A 19,950-nucleotide genomic window follows, 5' to 3' on the forward strand; every position below is an offset into this window, starting at 1 on the left:
ACAGAAAATCACAAGGGGGCAACTCCATGCCTCTCAAGATCACTCAAGGTCGTAATCAGCTAGTTGTTCCTGAAACACAGTATTCCAAAAATACCAATGATAATCACAAGGGGGAAACTCCCTGTTTCTCAAGATTATTCTCAAGATTACAATCTAACTTTATCTTCAGCTAGTTCCTGAAACACAGTCACTGAACCAGCTAATCCTAGATTTCTGATTTTTCTCGACCTGCTTAGATTTTTGGCTATTTTCTTCCTTCCGGGTGTGGGGGGAGGGGGGGTGGTGGGGGGGGGGTGGGGGGACCTGGATTTATCCAGGGCTTTCTTTGGGGAGATCACAGGCAAACACCACCACATCCTGCTTCAACATGGGGATGTTTGTGTGGGAAATTAACTCCACAGATGAAAGTCCTTGAGGCACAAACCTGACAACCTGAATCCATCACTAGAGTCCTGTAGACAGGAAACGCTGTGCTGTCACACGCAGTGAGATGGGGCAGTCAGTCTAGTTGTCCAGAAGCTCACATCCCCACTAACCTAGACAGTGGACCGCAACAGATGGAGGCTGGGCCAGCCTGCTTCACACGGACTCCTGGCGGCCGTCTTCACACTTCCATTCTCAGGCTTTGGTGTGCGTGCACCCGCATATACATGTGGACACACACGGGGAATTTTGAGTGGACACACTTTAGACGCTAACAAGGACAAAAAAACGAAGAGCTCTAACAGGCCCAAATATGGCAAGCATGTTGCCCTCAGGTCCTGCTCCTCCCCTGCCCTGTCTTTTGTGTTAAACCACTGGACTTCCCGCCAGGCTCCTTATTTGGCTTCTTCCTAGTGCCCGACTCCCTGCTGAGGCTAGCCAGCTCTGTTCAGATAGCAGAGTTCTTTATTTGGCTACACTGACTACTGTCCAATCAGGACTTGCCAACTCATCCTAGCATGGACCTCCCCCTCTGGCTTCCAAACCACTCCTACAGAGCTACCTGCTGCTGTCTCTAGCTATGAATCTTATTCAGCCACCCCGCCTAGGCTGGCTGGCTTTAGAAAAGGATCTTTGTGTTGGAACTTGGTGTCTGGGTGTGGTGTGTACCTAATACAAAGTCCAGAAGGGAACAGCCTGAGATTCGAGATGCAAGGGTCTCTTTTTCTTTCTTTCTTTCTTTCTTTCTTTCTTTCTTTCTTTCTTTCTTTCTTTCTTTCTTTCTTTCTCTCTCTCTCTCTCTTTCTTTCTTTCTTTCTTTTTTTTTTTTTTGGTTTTTCGAGACAGGGTTTCTCTGTAGCTTTGGTGCCTGTCCCGGAACTAGCTCTTGTAGAACAGGCTGGCCTCAAACTCCCAGAAATCCGCCTGCCTCTGCCTCCCGAGTGCTGGGATTAAAGGCGTGCGCCACCACCGCCCGGCTCAAGCGTCTCTTAAATATATGAATGAATTCCATAAAGAGCAAAAGAGCCTAGTGCAGCCTAACAGGTTAGTCAAGTCACCAAGTAGCTACAACTTGTGCTGAGAAGGGTGGATTTCAAAGGCCAGTAAATATTAGTGTTTGTTCTTTACTTGTTATCTAATTGAAATTTCTTTTTCTTTCTTTTCTTTTCTTTCTTTCTTTTTTTTTTTTTTTGGTTTGTTTGTTTGTTTGTTTTTCGAGACAGGGTTTCTCTGTAGCTTTGGAGCCTGTCCTGGAACTAGCTCTTGTAGACCAGGCTGGCCTCGAACTCAGAGATCTGCCTGCCTCTGCCTCCTAAATTTTTCTCTTTCTTTCTCCTTCCCTTCTTTTTGTTTGATTGTTTGTTTGTCCAGACAGGGTTTCCCAACGCCACCCTGGGTGGCCTTGAATTCAGTTATCAGGCAGTCTCCGCCTTCCTTGGATTGCAGGTGTGTTCTACTATGTCTGCCCCTCTGCCTCTTAAACACATCTAATTGCCTAGCGCGCGTGTAAGACTAAGTACCGGGCCGGGCGGTGGTGGCGCACGCCTTTAATCCCAGCACTCGGGAGGCAGAGGCAGGTGGATCTCTGTGAGTTCGAGACCAGCCTGGTCTACAGAGCTAGTTCCAGGACAGGCTCCAAAACCACAGAGAAACCCTGTCTCGAAAAACCAAAAATAATAATAATAATAATAAATAAATAAAATAAAGAAAGAACGACTAAGTGCCGGCAGAGATGGCACACGCCTTTAATTCCAGCACTCAGGAGGCAGAGGCAGGTGGATCACTGTGAGTTTGAAGCCAGCCTGGTCTACAGTAAGTTTTGGGACAGGCTCCAAAGCTACACAGAGAAACCCTGTCTCAAAAAAAGTTTAAAAAGTAAATAAATAAGTAACTGGAGGCCACATCATACCATAGTCTCAGCATGTTGCTTGCTAAAGGAAGGGACTTTAGGATATGTTACCAACAATTAAGTCTTCAGATTCCAGCAGAATTCGGATGAATGTCTGAGATCTAGGGAATCCTAATGAATCAAGTCAGCCACCCTTCCCAGAAATCCAGAGAGAGATGGTGAAATCAAGAGAGGAATTTGCTTCCATTTCTTTTCTATCTTTCTTTGTTCTTTTTTTTTTTTTTGTAGGCAGGGTCTCATGTAGCCCAGACCAGCCTCAAACTCTCTTTGTATACAAGGGTGACTTTGAACTCCTGATCCTCTTAACTCCTGTCTCCTAAATACTAGGATTATTGGTGTGATCACACCAGAAAAAAACAGAGGTCTTGTGGGACCCCAGGGCAGTCAGACCACACAAAATGGGGCCCAGGCCATATGGGGCTCAGGCTACACAGTTGCCAAGCAGGCAGTACCCGGTTCTAGGAAAAGCCATTAGCTGGCACCACCCAGGAAGAGACCATCAGAAGAAAATTCCTAACATGCCAACCATTGTAGACAGGATCTCCTGCCAGCACACACCCATTGCTTTTCACCAGGACACCCCTAGGCAATTGTCAATCAGTCCAGGGTTCTGAACTCTAGAAGTCCCTCACCCCTACCTTTGCTATTATAAAAACTCACCCCAACTGCGCTTGGGGCTCTCTGACTACTCCAATACTTTGGACACATGGAGAGTCCGAGTTTGCAAGCTTGTGTAAGAATGAAGGTTCTTAGGCCGTGCGGTGGTGGCGCATGCCTTTAATCCCAGCACTTGGGAGGCAGAGGCAGGTGGATCTCTGTGAGTTCGAGACCAGCCTGGTCTACAAGAGCTAGTTCCAGGACAGGCTCCAAAACCACAGAGAAACCCTGTCTCGAAAAACTTAAAAAAAAAAAAAAAAGAATGAAGGTTCTTTGCTTTTACACACAGGACACAGCCTCTTAGTTGGTTTTGGGTGAATTCCGTGATCTGGGCAGAACAGTCTCATCACCTAAAACCTATCTTCAAGGCTTTGCTCATGAGCCCAGCAAGATGTTAAAGGTGCTTGCTACCAAGCCTGATGACCAAGTTTAATCCCGGGGACCCAAGTGGTTGAAGGAGAGAGCTGACTCCAATTTGTCCTCTGATCGCTACATACATATACACATACCACACACTATATATGCTTAAAGTAATGATTTTTTTTTTTTAAAGACTGGTGGTTTGGAAGAAAAGTGGCTCCTAAGGCTCACGCATTTGAGTGCCTGGTCACCAGGGAGTGGGACTTTGTTAGAAGAATTAGAAGGGCTAGTGCTGTAAGACAGTGCTAATGAGAACCTCAGCAAGCAACAGTGACAGAATATGCCATGCAGAGAAAGAGTATGGAGTTTTATTGAAAAGGGAATTGGGAGGGTAGTGGGGAGAAAGGGAAGGGAGCAACACAGAGACAGAAAGAGGGAGGGAGGAGAGAGAAGAGAGGGAGAAAGAATGGCAGAAAGGAATAAGAAAAGACAGTGGGTGGAGCTTGTCTCTTAAAGGGACAGGGTACCTTCTGCTATGCAGGCAGGCAGGACTCAAGGGCTTGAAGTGTGGTGCCAGGGTGTGCCTGAATACTAACAGTTAAAAGGTGTGGCCTTGTTGGAGGAAGTGTATTGATGGGGGTGGGCGTTGAGATTTCAAAAGCCAAACCAGTCCCAGTGTCTCTGCCTGCTGCCCATGGATCAAAATACAAAGCTCTTGGCTACTGCTCCAGCATGACACCTGTCTGTTTCCTGCTATAACATTCATGGGCTAACCCTTTGAAACTGTAACCAAACTCTCCAGTTAAATGCATTCTTTAACAAAAGTTGCTCTGGTCATATCTCTTAATAGAATAGAGTGATGAGTGAGATGACCATACTAAAGAGAAGGTAGGGAATGTCCCAGTACTACACGGGTTAGACATGGGTACCCTCCTGGAATCCCAGCAGTCAGAAGTTCAAAGTCATTCATGTTCTACATAATTAGTTCTACATGCCTTGGCTACTGACACCCTATCTCAAAAAACCAAAACAAGCCAGGTGGTAGCACACACCTTTAATCCTAGCACATAGGAGGCAGACACAGGCGAATCTTTGTGAGTTCGAGGACAGTCTGGTCTACAAAGTGAGTTTCAAGACAACTAGAGCCGGGCAATGGTGGTGCACGCCTTTAATCCCAGCACTCGGGAGGCAGAGGCAGGCGGATCTCTGTGAGTTCGAGACCAGCCTGGTCTACAGAGCTAGTTCCAGGACAGGCTCCAAAGCCACAGAGAAACCCTGTCTCGAAAAACCAAAAAAAAAAAAAAAAAAAAAAAAAAGACAACTAGAGCCATTACACAGAGAAACCCTGTCTTGAAAAACAAAACAAAACAAAACAAACAAACAAACAAAAACACAAAGCAAAAATGAAGACCCAACAGGTGATGGGGAAATAATTCAGTTGTTAACAGCACTTCCTTCTCTCCCAGAGAATTGGCATTAATTCCTTTAATTCCTAGCACCCACATGGCAGCTAACAACCATATATAACTCCAGTCCCAGAGGATTTAATGCTCACTTCTGGCCTCATGGGCACCAGGCAAGCATGTAATATACACATACACACGGATGAAACACTCAAACACATAAAACAAAAAGAAACAAAACCCCACAGCAAACAACAACAAAATGTTGAGGCTCATATATTTGAATGCTTAGTTACCAGAGACTGGCATTTGAAAGGATTAGAAGGACGATGAGGTGTGACCTTGCTAAGAGGTAGTGGCACACTCTTTTTTTTTTTTTTTCTTTCTTTTTTTTTGAGACAGGGTTTCTCTGTAGCTTTGGAGCCTGTCCTGGAACTAGCTCTTGTAGACCAGGCTGGTCTCGAACTCACAGAGATCCGCCTGCCTCTGCCTCCCGAGTGCTGGGATTAAAGGTGTGCGCCACCATTGCCCGGCAGTGGCACACTCTTAATCCTAGCACTTGGGAGCCAGAAGCCAGCAGATCTCTGAGCGTGAGGGCAGCCTGATCTACAGAGTGAGTTTTAGGACATCTAGAGCTAAACAGAGAAACCCTCTTTCACAAACACCCCCCTCCCACAAAAAGCGAGCAAGGAAGGAAGGAAGGAAGGAAGGAAGGAAGGAAGAAAGAAAGAAAGAAAGAAAGAAAGAAAGAAAGAAAGAAAGGAAAGAAAGAAAAGAGAGATGTGTTTTATTGGAGGACGTGTATCACTGAGATGTGATTTGAGGTTGCAAAATCTCATGCCAAGCCCAGGGATTCTCTCTCCCAGCCTGTGGATTAGTATGTAGCTCTCAGTTACTCCTTTAGCACCATACCTCCATGCTACCATGCTCCCTGCTGTGATGAAAGTGAACTAACTCACTGCAGCTATAAGCAATCCCCAATTTAAATACTTTCTTTCATAAGAATTGCCTTGGTCCTGGTGTGTAACATGAGGGCCTGCTTGTTGGGGTTTCTGTCCTACCCAGTTCCCACAGCTGGTAAACTCCCAAAGAAAATCACACAGGGAGTCTACATTAGGTTATAAACTGATTGGCCTATTGGCACAGGCTTTGTATTAGCTCTTATCACTTATATTAACCCATTATTTTTATGTATGTTAGCCACATGGCTCGGTACCTTTCTCAGTGGGGCAGGTCACATCTTGCTTCTTCTGTGATCTGGGCAGGACTGGGAGGAATGGGCTTCTTCCTTCCCAGAATACTCCTGTTCTCCTTCCTCTGCCTCTACTTTCTGTCTGGTTATTCCACCTATACTTTCTGCCTTGCTCCTGACCAATCAACATTTATTTAAAACATAATTGACAGAATGTAACCCGCCTGGCTGGTCAGTTATTCCAGGGTTGTGACCCACCTGGCAGGTCATTTATTCCAGGGTCCCAGAAGAGGCGCTATCTGAAAAGACATGGGCAGGAAAGAGGAACGAGGCCAAGCAAGATAAGTTGTCAAGGCCTCACTGTATTGGCGAAATGGTTGTGGCTTATATAGCCCTTGAATGAGGAATTTGGGTTGGAATGAGGGCAGGGGCATGGAGAGGGCAGGAAGGGGTCTTGCAGCAATGGTCACAAGTCGACACTTAGTCACAAGTTTGTCACGAAGTCACGAGTAGGTCAGGAGTCGACACACCTAGTGTTCTCTATGCAAGCAGAATCGTTCCTTTTGTGATTCCAACCACAAACAGTTCTCTAGATAGTTGGAATGTGGGGCAGGTTCTGCTAACAGATAATTCTCAAGATAGTTGGGTGTGGGGTGGGCTCTGCCAACAAACAGTTCTCAATACAGTGGGGTGTGGGGCTCTCTGCAAACATCCCCAGGACAATGGTTCCTGCTATATTCTTTGGGAAAATGGCTCCTGACAACAGAATACAGAATTGTCCCATACCACTGGTGTCTTTTCATAGCAATAGAATACTGACTTAAGATAGTCTTGGTTGGCCGGGCGGTGGTGGCGCACGCCTTTAATCCCAGCACTCGGGAATCAGAGACAGGCGGATCTTTGTGAGTTCGAGGCCAGCCTGATCTACAAGAGCTAGTTCCAGGACAGGCTCCAAAGCTACAGAGAAACCCTGTCTTGAAAAAACAAAAACAAAAAACAAAACAAAACAAAATAGTCTTGGTTCATTTCCTTTTAACTGTAGGAAAGGACTTGAAATGGATCTTATTATACCCATAGCCACAATACTAATGACAATTAGGAATACCCTGTTATGAAGACTATGATACATTTCTTGTTGCAATCTAATACCACCCACAAGGGAGGAAGGGTTTATTCTGATTTACAGTTCATCATGGCAGGAAGGAGCAGAGAGAATGGAGGTGGTGTCATGAAGTATGTCACTTGGTATTTACAGAAGACACAGATGTAAGTCAGTGCTCAGCTCCTTTCTCTTCCTTTTCATTCATTCTAGAACCCCAACCCATGAAATGGTGCCACTCACATTTAGGGTGGGTTTTCCCATCCCGATTTTTTTTTAGGTCCTGTTTATACACAGTGTTAATAATCATCCTAACCTGTACTCTGCTCAGAAGGCTGGAAGTGGACTTAGTTAATGTCCTGGTGATCTTGTCTCTCACTATATAGTTCTGCCTGGCCTGGAATTCACTACACAGGGCAGGCTGGCCTGGAACTCACAGAGACTCACTTGTCTCTCCTTCTCAAGTGCTGGAATTAAAGGCTAAAGGCATTCACCACCACACCTGGCAACACTTTTTTTAAGTCAGAATCTCAATCTGTTATGCCCCCCCTTCTTTTAAGTTTATTCTACACAAAAGTATCTCCTATGACTTCCATAAAGTGGCTGATCGTGTCCACAGCTAGAGTGTCCTCTGAATTGGAATTCCATTACTGAGCCAACCCAGTCTCAGCTCTCTTATCGATCCAGAGGTCACAGTGCTCTTCTGTAGGCGTTTCAATCCTCCCTCACCACTGTGACTCTTATAGATCTGTCACCTCTGGATGTACAGGCAGAGGCCTGCCAGTCTCAGGACAGCTGCAGCACAGAGTGGCAGGTATAATCTCAGGAGGTGGGTGCAGATATCAGATGTTCCTGTCGGTGAGATGCCAGTAGAAATGTCTCCAGGCAAACAGTTCCTTCAGGTAAACACTCAAGATTTGATGGACTATATGGCCTTCATTACATCAAGGTTGAACACCTTCTTGTCTAGCAGCTAAGGGTATTTGGGCATAGGGACACCTTTCCTGACCACCATCAATCCCTCCTGAAGTAGTTTATCAATGGCAACCCATATATTCTTAGGCATTACCATTGTGAGTCTATAGGGACTGAAGCAGAGGCTAGAAAGTCACTTTGAAGCTTATGATAGCCTGCAACATAGTATGTGTCCAAAGACTGAGGGGGTCTCTGCAATACCATGGCTTGAAGGAATGATCCATGGGGGACAAGAAGCTAGTTCAGTTCAACACAGCCTTGTAGGTCTTGTTGGTTCAAAAATTGGGAGTCTGACCCTGAAGAATTATTTTAGGCATATTTTAAACACAGCACAATTTTGTGAAAAAAAAATTCCTGGTGATAAATAACTACATTTCTTGTGCACAATGCAACTTAAGACATGAGAACATTGAAATGCTTTATAAAGTACATGTGACATTTTCCATAAAGATGGATTGGTTCTGCCAGGCTGTAGTGGTGCACGCCTTTAATCCCAGCACTTGGGAGGCAGAGACAGGTGCATCTCTGTGAGTTTGAGGCCAGCCTGGTCTACAAGAGCTAGTTTCAGGACAGGCTCTAAAGTCACAGAGAAACCCTGTCTCGAAAAACAAAAAACAAAACAAAAAATAGATGGGTTGGTTCTATAGATTAACTACATGTGACATCTTTCATAAAGATGGATTCTCCCAATTGACACTCTCATGATAATGGTCTGTAGGAGGATCCTGTGTGATCTGGGCCACACAGATAGAACGAAGTCAACAGGCTATTAACTACTTTTGACCCCAGCCATCTGGGTGAAAACAGGTTGTAAATGTTTTCCTTTGTAGAGACAACACTGTTTAACATTCCAAGTTCTCCTAGTGCTTATCTGTGAGCACAAAGACCTGTGCCTCTCACAAAAGATTGCCTTGAAATCACTTCCATCTCTCAAGTGCTAAGATTATAATTACACCACTGTAGTACTGGGAATCAAACTTTGATCCTATTTATTTATTTAGGTATTTTGAGACAAAAATCTCATAACCTAGGCCTCAGATTATGAATATAGAGGAGGATAACCTTGAACTTCTCATCTTCCTGACTCCAAATCCCAAGTGAGTATGGTGGGATTATTGTGAAATCTTTACTGAAATCACCAGAGTAATATTTGTGTAGAAGAAAGAGCATCTGGTATGGTTTGCATAACTCATTTGCTCTCCCTTAGAGCAGATATGCAAATATTGTAAGGAAGGGCACTTTCACTCCTAGAATAATGGCCATGTCTCCGTCATCATTCTATAGAGTAAATACTTGGAAATTATTATTTATGGATAATTTACATTGGTATAGCGTTTTGTATATTGATACAAGTTCAAATTATATTTGTTATTTCTGTTTACAATATTTGTACACCTATGCAAAAGTTATTCTGTCAGATTGTATACATGCATGTTTCTACTTCTGTTTAGGACATTTTGTATATTGATAAATCTTTTAGGATATATTTGGTGTTGGAGGTCCTTCTGTTTGTGTGTTGCTTTCATTGGTTGAATAAAGAAACTGCCTCGGTCTAGTTGATAGGACAGAACTTAGGTAGGTGGAGAAGACAGAACTGGATACTGGAAAGAAGGGCAGAGTGAGAGACGCCATCGATCTCCTGCCTGAGTCGGATGCTGGTTGGAATCTTGCCGGTAAGCCACAGTCACATGGCAATACAAAGAGGAATAGAAATGGATTAAATTAATATGTAAGAATTAGCCAATAAGAAATTAGAGCTAATGGGCCAGGCAGTGTTTAAACGAATGCAGTTTCTGTGTGATTATTTTGAGTGTAAGATAGCTGGGTGGCTGGGATGACAAGCAGCCTTCTCCTCCTGGTACATATATTTTCATACTGCACTATATATTATTCTTACCTCTGATCAAGAGACTTAATCATTGTTTACATTTTGAGGTCATTGCCCTCATTTGCTGCACATTTGTTTACAGATTATTTAATATTCTGACATGAAGTCTTAGTCTTTAAGTTAAACAGGTATTAAGTATTATAGGTCAATAGTTGTTCATGTTTGTTATACATATAGTCAGATCCATTAGGTTCTTTAGATACATAGAGATTATATTCTGCCTAGGTAGGTAATCTTCAACCATTTCAAGGTTCTATAAAATATAGCATTTAAATAACTTAAGGTTCTGTTGATATGAGACATGCTCCTGATAGCACCAGTCTGTTCTTGAGAGAATGTTGCACACCAAAGACACTCCATTTGGAGTTTATTTTCTTCTTGGCACAATTGGCCTTTGGGCAAGGAACTGCCCATGCCTTAACCACTGACAGAGTACATGGTATTGGACTGGATATACAGTACACAAGGAAAGGGACTGCCAAACCTTGCCAAGACAGAGTAAGATGGTTCTAAAAAATTTCCTGCTCAGGTAACCAATTGTCTCCATCATATACTGCTCACTTTGGAAACGGCTTGATTGTACTTCCTGCCTACTCAAGTAATATTATCTCCTTTCTCAGGCCTTCAACGGGGTTAAAGATTAAATAGCCATAGTTACCTTCCTTTTATGATTTAGCCAAGCCTATTTCTGATGCAAGACTTAGACTCTTTAAAATAAAATGTCTACTAAAACATTTATTATGTGTTCCTTGCTTAAAATTATTTATGTTGGTTGTAATTTTATACTTGATATCTGTTTTGTATTGTGTTTGGATCACTCTTATTTAGACAAAAGAGGGAGGTGATGGGGAATCTTTGTCAACCATTTATCTTTAAGAGGTGGGACCAAGTTAGGGTGTGGCTTTCTGGGACCTGGAGAAAAACACACACTCTCTCTGTGTGGTGCCCTTGCATCACAGCTTGGACTTCTTGGTCCTGTTTCATGAGTTTGCCTCATATAATAAATAAAAATACAATTGTTTTATCTCTTAGCTAGCCTGGTTATTTAATGACTCGAACTAAAAAAAAAAAAAACTTTCAACAATAGAAGCTTAACAGTAAAACTGACAATAGTGGAAAACAGCTTAATATATTTTTAAAGCAGAGTTGGATAACATAAACAGTATTTTTGTAAGACATTTAAAAGTACAAACCAATTTAAATTTGAGACAGTGCTTTCTTAGTCTGGAATGAGACACAATGAACAGACTATTAAAAACATTTAACAGTAGGAATATGTACATATTTACACACAGTTGAATTTAAGTGTTATATAGATATACACACAGGTTAAAACTAATTTATGTTCATACATAAAGTTAACTCAAAAGTTACATGCATGCACACACATATATTAAACAGGAATTGGGTGAAGTGGATGCTCTGGTGGGTCCTATCAAAAGCATGTTACTTTGCAAATCACACATATAACAGGGTCACAAAACACACATATAACAGAGTCAGTAAGAATAATTTAGAGACAAAAACATAAGTAAACAATGAGATTAGGCAAGGAATACCTCAGTAAAGATGACAACTTGGTTGCCTGACCTGCTCTTAGTCAATATGGAGGTGAGGTCATCTGACCCGCCCTTAGTCAAAATGGCAGCAGTCACATGCTGTACAGAGAAACCACATTTTCAGAGCCACAGTGGGAATTTTATTTTATTTATTTATGTATTTATGTATTTATTTATTTTGGTTTTTCGAGACAGGGTTTCTCTGTGGCTTTGGAGCCTGTCCTGGAACTACTCTGTAGACCAGGCTGGTCTCGAACTCACAGAGATCGACCTGCCTCTGCCTCCCAAGTGCTGGGATTAAAGGCGTGTGCCACCATCGCCCGGCTATAGTGGGAATTTTAAACAGATACAAATAACAAGAAAGACATAGAAGCTGTGTATAGCTTACATTTAAAGCAGAATTACATTCTATCCATGAGGCCACACCCTAGCACATTCTTTTATATGTGAAGTAGAAAGGAAATTACTCAGCACCACCACACACAAACTACTCTACCGCCAGCCCCCATAGGGAGCAAGGGCCTGAACTAGAAACAGCTACCTGGTGGATCTGACTAGTCTTAGCAGTTTCTGCGGGACCAGGGGTAGTGGTGGCAGAGATAGAAGGAATTGGAGTGAGAAAAGGAAGGTTGGGGACTGGGCTACCCAGAGAAAGGGAACATAGACAGGTGTGACATGCCAGCAGGACACCTGCACTGCGGAGCATGGTTGGATTGAAACTGTTTAATCTGCCTGATTGTTGATAGAAATTAGAAATTTCCCACTTTAGGTTTTTGGGGTTTTTTTTTGGTTTTTCGAGACAGGGTTTCTCTGTGGCTTTGGAGCCTGTCCTGGAACTAGCTCTGTAGACCAGGCTGGCCTCGAACTCACAGAGATCCGCCTGCCTCTGCCTCCCGAGTGCTGGGATTAAAGACGTGTGCCACCACCGCCCGGAACCACTTTAGGTTTTTATTTAAGGGGTATATATGTCATTTGTTAGTGCAAAGGCGGGTAAGGTTAGGAATCTGTACGTAAGGTAGAGGTTTTAGGGTCTGTGAAAGACATACATTTATTTCCCAAGGCCAAATGCGTGAGAAAGGCAAGACTCAATGGCTACATATCCACGAACATCTTTGGGAGAGAGTGACAGTCAAGAGATAGGTCAAGGCCACCCTAAGACTCATCAGCTAAGAGGGTGGAGACCGGGGGCCACTCCAAGTGGACAAGGAACTTCAGTCTGATCATGAGACAAGGACTACAGTCTAAGAATGATAAGCCAGATCTCAGTCCTCAGCTGTGGGGAATAACCAGAGATGAGTGTCAGTGAAAGCTGACTTGGGGAAGGGGACCTTACCATTTGAAGCCATGGAGCAGGCATAGGATATTGGAAAGAGTTCCAAGTCCAGGGTCCCCAGGTGTCCTCAGCTAGCCTGTCCACGTGTTGAAGAGAACATGGAGAAAGCTTGACTGAGTCACGCACCAATGTTGTTCATAAATGGTGGGTGATTCAAGGCCATTCCCATGAGGGGCAGCCTTTGGCCACCCAAGGCCTCGGCAGATCCCCTTGGCAGGTGGGAGATCACAGCAGGTGAGAGACAGACAGATATGTCATGCAGAGAGAGCTTTTGAGGTCTTTAAAGAATTTTACTGGGATTTTAATGGGCATTGCATTGAATCTATAGATTGCTTTCGGTAAATTGCCATTTTTACTCTATTAATTCTGCCTACCCAAGAGCATGGGAGATCTTTCCACTTTCTGGTCTCTATTTCTTTCCTCAAAGATTTAAAGTTCTTGTCATCCACGTCTTTCACTTGTTTGGTTAGAGTTACTCTGAGATATTTTATGCTATTTGTGGCTATCGTGAAGGGTGTTGATTCTCTGATTTCTTCCTCAGCCCTTTTATCATCTGTGTATAGGAGGGCTACTGATTTTTTTGAGTTAATCTTGTATCCTGCTACATTGCTGAAAGTGGAAACCCTTTCTTTAAAACCAGCAATCTGCATCATGGATAACAGTGGTATATTAAGACAATTGAATAGAACTAAGTTTAAAGTACCTAATGCCTATCATGTTGTTAGGCACCTATATAAGAATGAGCAACTTTGAATATCATTTGCCATGGACTCCTTCCTCACAGTTAGTTTTGAACCACACTTCCTCCTTCCCTGGTAGCATGAGAAAGAGAACCCTCCAAATGTCCCCCTTAAGATTTAAAATACCATATAAAAAAGTGAAAGTTTCAAGGCTTCTTCAAGACTGATTAATGGAAAACCTTTTCTTCTTAGTCAAATTGGATGGAATCTGAGTTCAGCCTCAGGCATTCTGATCTGATCCAAAAGTTAGATTATTGCTAGTGTCTTCCTCTCTAAGAAGTTACTACAGTTGAGCTTGTAAATCACGTGGCTGGCAGACTCCCACAAGGCAAGTGGCTTCAACCTGAAGGCATGCTAAGAGAGGAGGAATAACTGTCCTTGCATTAAGATAGTGCAACTTCCTTGGGGCAGGGGTTTCGGATCTTCCGATAAGCCTACCCACTTTGTTGAGTTCTAACTCAAAGAATATAACTGTTCCTTCTCTCTCTCTTTCAGATCAGACCTTCATGTCTAACTTAAAAAGCATGACTCACCAGGAGTGGTCATGCATGCCTTTAATACCAGCACTCAGATGTAGAAATAAACAGAGCTCTGTGAGTTTGAGAACGTCCTGGTCTACACAGCAAGTTCCAGGCTAACCAGAGATACAGAGTGAGATCCTGTCTCCAAAATGTGGGTGTGGTGACTGGAAAGAAAATGGACCCCAAGAGTGGTACTATTAAGAAGTAAGACCGTGTTGAAGTAGGGGTGGCCTTATTGGAGGAAATAGATCACTGTAGGGGTAGGTTTTGAAGTCTGCTTTGCTCGAGCTTCACTTAGTGTGACTCTGAGACCACTTCCTCTTGCCTGCAAGACATAGGACTCTCAGTTCCAGCTCTAGCACCATGTCTGCTTGCGCTCCTCTGTGTCCCACCTTGAAGATGATGAACTAAACCTCTGAACTGTAAGCGAGACACCCCAATAAGTGTTTTCCTTCGTAAGAGTTGTCATGGTATCTCTTCACAGCAATAGGAACACTAACTAAGAAAGGGTTCTTTTCTCTACATCCTCCTTCCAGAAACTATGAAGATTTAGTTTTTATTTCTTTTTACCTGTAGTTTTCTCCTGAAATACCACTAAGGTCCACTGAGCTGGTCCACTGGGTAAAGGGACCTGCAGTCAAGCTTCCTCTTGATCATCAGGACCCAGCTGATGTGCCTCTACATGTGCACCAAGGTATATGCATGCACACATATACATGTATACACATGAAAAAAATAGAATTAAAGAATTTTTAACTAATAAAATTGTTCTTGAACTTCTCCTAAGTCCGTTTCTAAATTCTTTTCTTAACCAAACTAAGAACCTAGATTTCCCCAGGAGGAATTTCAGTGGAATGAATCAGAGCTTTTCACTTTCTCTTTGTGAGAGCCTGACTTAGTCGGCATGTCTTTCATTAAACTAGTGTGAACTGTGTTAAAGGCAGCAGCATTCCCTGGTGTCTCCACACAGAACACCTGCCAAATGCTTGCAGAGCCCTGCTTGACCCCCCAGAAGAAAGAGCAAGGACAAAGCAAAGCACCAGAGTTCGTCCTTTCAGTAGTAACTAAGAGTGGAGTCCTGAGCTCTGTGCATGTTGTACACAAGCCCTGTACTACTGCTGTCAACATCCCCAGCCCAAACCAAAAACCGCTTTAAAAAAGTCAACTTCTCCTTGTTCCGTGAGCTATGTAGGTGCTATCTTCAGCAATTCAGCCTCGTCCTCAGTTTGTGGAGCAAAATCTATAGTCTTGGCAATAGCCTGGGTTGTTTGGGGGTTCCCATGCAAGTCATTTGACCAACAACTCGATTAGATGTAACCAAATTCTGGTACCATAAGCTTTATTTGGTGACAAGATGGCCAGTTGTGACTCTGTCCTCCCCATTATTTGGCAATCTCATTTAGATCACCTCCATATATGTATATATTTTAGAAACTTCTACGGTGCTAGGGTTCCATACTAATTTTTAGTATTCTCTCCTTTGTTCCCTTCCTCATACTCCCTCCCCACTTGAATCTCCATTTCCAGTCCCCTCTATCCATCTATAATTATTCTATTTTGCTTACCTTGGGGGAGCTATCTGTATGCCCCCCACTCCACCCCAAGTCCCTCACTTTAGACATAACTTGGTTTTATGACCTGTTGCTTAGGTATCATTGACTTAACAACTAAATCCACATACAAGTAAATGCATTTGTATTTATGGGCCTACCTACCTGTCAGTCAGGATGAATTTTTTTTTTTAGTTCCATCCATTTACCTAAGAATTCTATTTTTTAAAATGGCTGTATATTATGCCACTGTGTAAATGTACCACCTTTTCTTTATCCAATCATCTGTTGGGGAACATCTAAATTGTTTCCCATTTCTATATTTTATGAAAAGAGTAGAAATGAAAATGGCTGAGCAGGTATCTGCAAGTATCTGTGGCAGATATGTGCATATGCCCAAGAATAGTATAGCTGCATCTTGTGGTATCCACTCCCACTTTCTTGAGGACCCGCGCACTGATCCCACAGTGACCCATTCTTTATTCTTTATATATTTTCGATATTGGCCCTCTATCAGATGTATAATTGATAAGAAAAACAAAAACAAAACAGAAAAACCCTTTTCCATTCAATAGGCTGCTACTTTCTCCTTATTGTCGTGTCCTTTGCCATACAGAAACTTTATAGTTTCATTTTTATGATTTTAAAAATGCTGGCGTGCCCCCGGTGGGCTCACAGAACAGGCGCTAGCCCGGCAGAGACGTTTGTGGGTCCCTACAAGATCCCCAGGTGTTTTACGAGTGGTGGCTCATCCCGGGCAGGCTGGTCCTGCCATGCGGCCAGGAGAGCCACCCAAGCGGACGGGTGAGCAGGCGGCGGGTAAAAGGCTTACAAGACACAGTAAATAGGTATAAAACTGAACATTTATTACTTAGAGGAGAGAGAGAGAGAGAGAGAGAGAGAGAGAGAGAGAGAGAAGAGAAAGGAGAGAGAGAGAGAGACAGAGAGAGACAGAGAGAGACAGAGAGAGAGACAGAGAGAGAGAGAGACACGCATGCACACACCAAGAGTGGACAACGAGAGAGATTCAAGATGGAGGGGCAGGGGTCAGAGGTCACTGGTGTGGGCGTGGTTTGTCCCTTAAAGGGACCAGAGACCAAAAGAATAACATTCATGATGTCCCATTTATTAATTGTTGATTTTAATGTCTATGGCTAGTCATATTCTGTTGAGAATGTCTTTTCCTGTACCAATGAGTTCGAGGCTATGTCTCACATTTTCTTCTATCGGGTTCAATGTTTCAGGTTTTATGTTGAGGTCTTTGACTCCTCTGGAGTTGAGTTGTGTGTAAGGTGATAGATGTGGATCTATTTTCATTCTTCTACATGCAACTAGACAATTTTGATTAGCACCATTTGTTGAAGATGCTATCTTTTCCCGATGTTTATTTCTGTATTTTTTATCAAAAAAAAAACAGGTTTCCATGACTGTGTGGATTTATGTGTGGGTCTTCAACTTGATTCCATTGATCAATGTGTCTGTTTTTGTGCCAGTACCATGCAGTGTTTATTACTATAGCTCTGTAGTACAGTTTGAGCTCAGGGATAGCAATACCTCCAGCAGTTCTTTTATTACTTGGGATTGTTTTAGCTATCTTGGGTTTCTGTGTTTCCATATGAACCTGAAAATTGTCCTTTCAAGATCTGTGAATAATTGTGTGAGAATTCTCATTGAATCTGTAGATTCCTTTAGGTACAATGGGCATTTTTCCTATGTTGCTCCTACCAATCCATGAACATGGCTGTTGGAAACCAGCTTCAACAAAAATACCAGTTACCAGGGTAGGGACATGGGGATTAGAAAAATTGGTAAAGGGTACAAAGATGCAAGTGAAACCAATAAAACAGAAAACGTAGGATAGTACCAGGAGGGAGTTTTAGTGAATACTGAAATTGCCCACATTTAATTTCTATTTGCTTAAAATACCCTGACCCCAAAAGTTGGAGTAAGATGAAAAACATTAACATGATTCAAGGAAATGAACGTACCAGTTAAGGATATGGGCTACATTCTTTATTGTATCCTTCTCGAGTCTTTGATGGAGTTGAAGAATAGATAGTTGTAGTTATAGTTTTCCTTTGTTATGATAAAGACAAAATAGATGTAAATATTGTAACTGTAATTCTTACTTGATAACTGTTTTGTTATATGTAATTTTGCTATGTTAAAGTGAAAGCCTTTCCTTTTTGTTTAAACAGAAAAAGGGGAAATGATGGAGGAAGGTCATTGGTTAAAAATAAAGAAACTGCTTGGCCCTCATAGGTTAGAACATAGGTGGGTGGAGTAAACAGAACAGAATGCTGGGAGGAAGAGGAAGTGAGCTCAGATGCAGGGCAGCTCCTCTGAGAGATAGACGCCATGCTTCCCTCTCCCGGGCAGATGCAGGGCAGCTCCTCTCAGAGCCAGACATGATGCAGCCAGCTGCCAGGTCAGACATGCTGAATCTTTTCTGGTAAGACTGATGCTACACAGATTATTAGAGATGGTTTGATCAGGATATGAGAATTAGCCAGTAAGGGCTAGAGCTAATGGGCCAAGCAGTGTTTAAAAGAATACAGTTTGTGTGTTGTTATTTTAGGGCATAAGCTAGCCAGGTGACCAGGAACTGGGGCGGCAGGAACACAACCCGCAGTTCCCTACTACAATTCTTAGTTAAACATTCCCTTGTTATAACAAGACAAGTCTTGCTCACACCCTTGACCAAAACATTCTGTATGCAAATCATCCCTTGGGTGGAATCGATTGTTATCTCCCAAAGGGAGTAGGAACATAGTTGGATCCTTAAAATTTTGTTTGGGGTAGAAACTTACCTGTTTCTCTATTCCTGAAATACAAGGCCTGTAGATTAGCCACCCCTGTTAACCTTGAGAGTGTAGAACTCTAATCTAGATCTAGTTGGGAACTTTTGTTTGAGGTAGAAACAGACAATAACCTTGAAGGAATAAAAGTAAGTTCTAACTCTCTGACCTTTGGTCAGGGTAGAAATAGGCTCAAATTTTTGGGCCTCCACACATGGCAGATTTTTTTCAATCTTCTAATATCTTTAAGCTAACTCTATTCTGCTTGTCCCCCGGACTGCTTTTTCTCCATCCAACTGGGTTCTGCTTATTAGCTCCTGAAGCCACTTAGGAAAGAACCATTCTGAGAATTAAAACTATTACATACTCTTTGACCTATTAGCTCAGGCTTCTTATGAACTAACTCTTACATCTTAAATTAACCCATTTCTATTATTTTATATTTACCATAAGGCTTGTGGTTTGTTACCTCTTGCTTCTTGGCATCTCTCTGACTCTACCTTCTTTCCTCCTCTATCTCTCCTTGGATTTTCTCTTGCAATATTCTGCCTTTCCATAGGCTAAAAGCAGCTTCTTTATTAAACAATGGTAATAAAACATATTCAGAACATACAGAGCAGAATCCCACATTATATCTTCTTCAATGTTTTAAAGATTTTTTCATACAAATATTTCATTTCTTGGTTAAAGTGACCTCAAACTGCTTTATATTTTTTGAGGTGTTATTTCTCTAATTTCTTTCTCAGTTCATTTGCCTGTTAAATATAAGATGGCTATTGAATTTTCTGAGTTAATTTTATATCCAGCTACTTTTCTGAAAGTGTTCATGAGCTGAAGGAGTTTCCTGGTAGCATTTTTAGGGTCATTCATATATATTATTGTCATCTACAAATGAAGATACTTTGACTTCTTTTCCCACTTGTAATCCCCTTAATTGCCTTCATTTTCCTATTGCTTTAGCTAAGACTTCAAATACTATATTTAATAAGTATTGAAAGAGTAGACAACCATGTCTTATTCCTGATTTTAGTGGAATTGCTTTTATTTTCTCTCCATTTTAATTGATATTAGTTATGAGCCTGTTGTAAATTGCCTTTAAGTATGTTGACATGTATCCTTAATTTATTAAAGGACTTTAATGACACACATTTATATTTGTTGAAAGAGGAGCTGGCCAGCCTGGTCTACAAGAGCTAGTTCCAGGACAGGCTCCAAAACCACAGAGAAACCCTGTCTCGAAAAACCAAAAGAAAAAACAAAAAAAAAAAAAAAAATGAAAGAGGAGCTGGGCAGTGGTGGCACACACCTTTTATCCCAGAACTCAGGAGGCAGAGGCAGGCAAATCTCTCAATCCGAGGTCAGCCTGTTCTACAAAGTGAGTTCCAGGACAGCAAGGGCTATACAGAGAAACCCTGTCTCCAAAACAACAACAAAAGAAATTCAAAGAGGTCAGGCAGTGCAATAGTACAATATTATGTTGTGACCTCAAACTGGGAATTCAAAAACAGTTGGTGAGCATCTCTGATTAAGTCCAAGTCAGTAA

The sequence above is a fragment of the Chionomys nivalis genome, chromosome 1, assembly GCF_950005125.1.
Source record: "Chionomys nivalis chromosome 1, mChiNiv1.1, whole genome shotgun sequence".
Classification (NCBI taxonomy): domain Eukaryota; kingdom Metazoa; phylum Chordata; class Mammalia; order Rodentia; family Cricetidae; genus Chionomys; species Chionomys nivalis.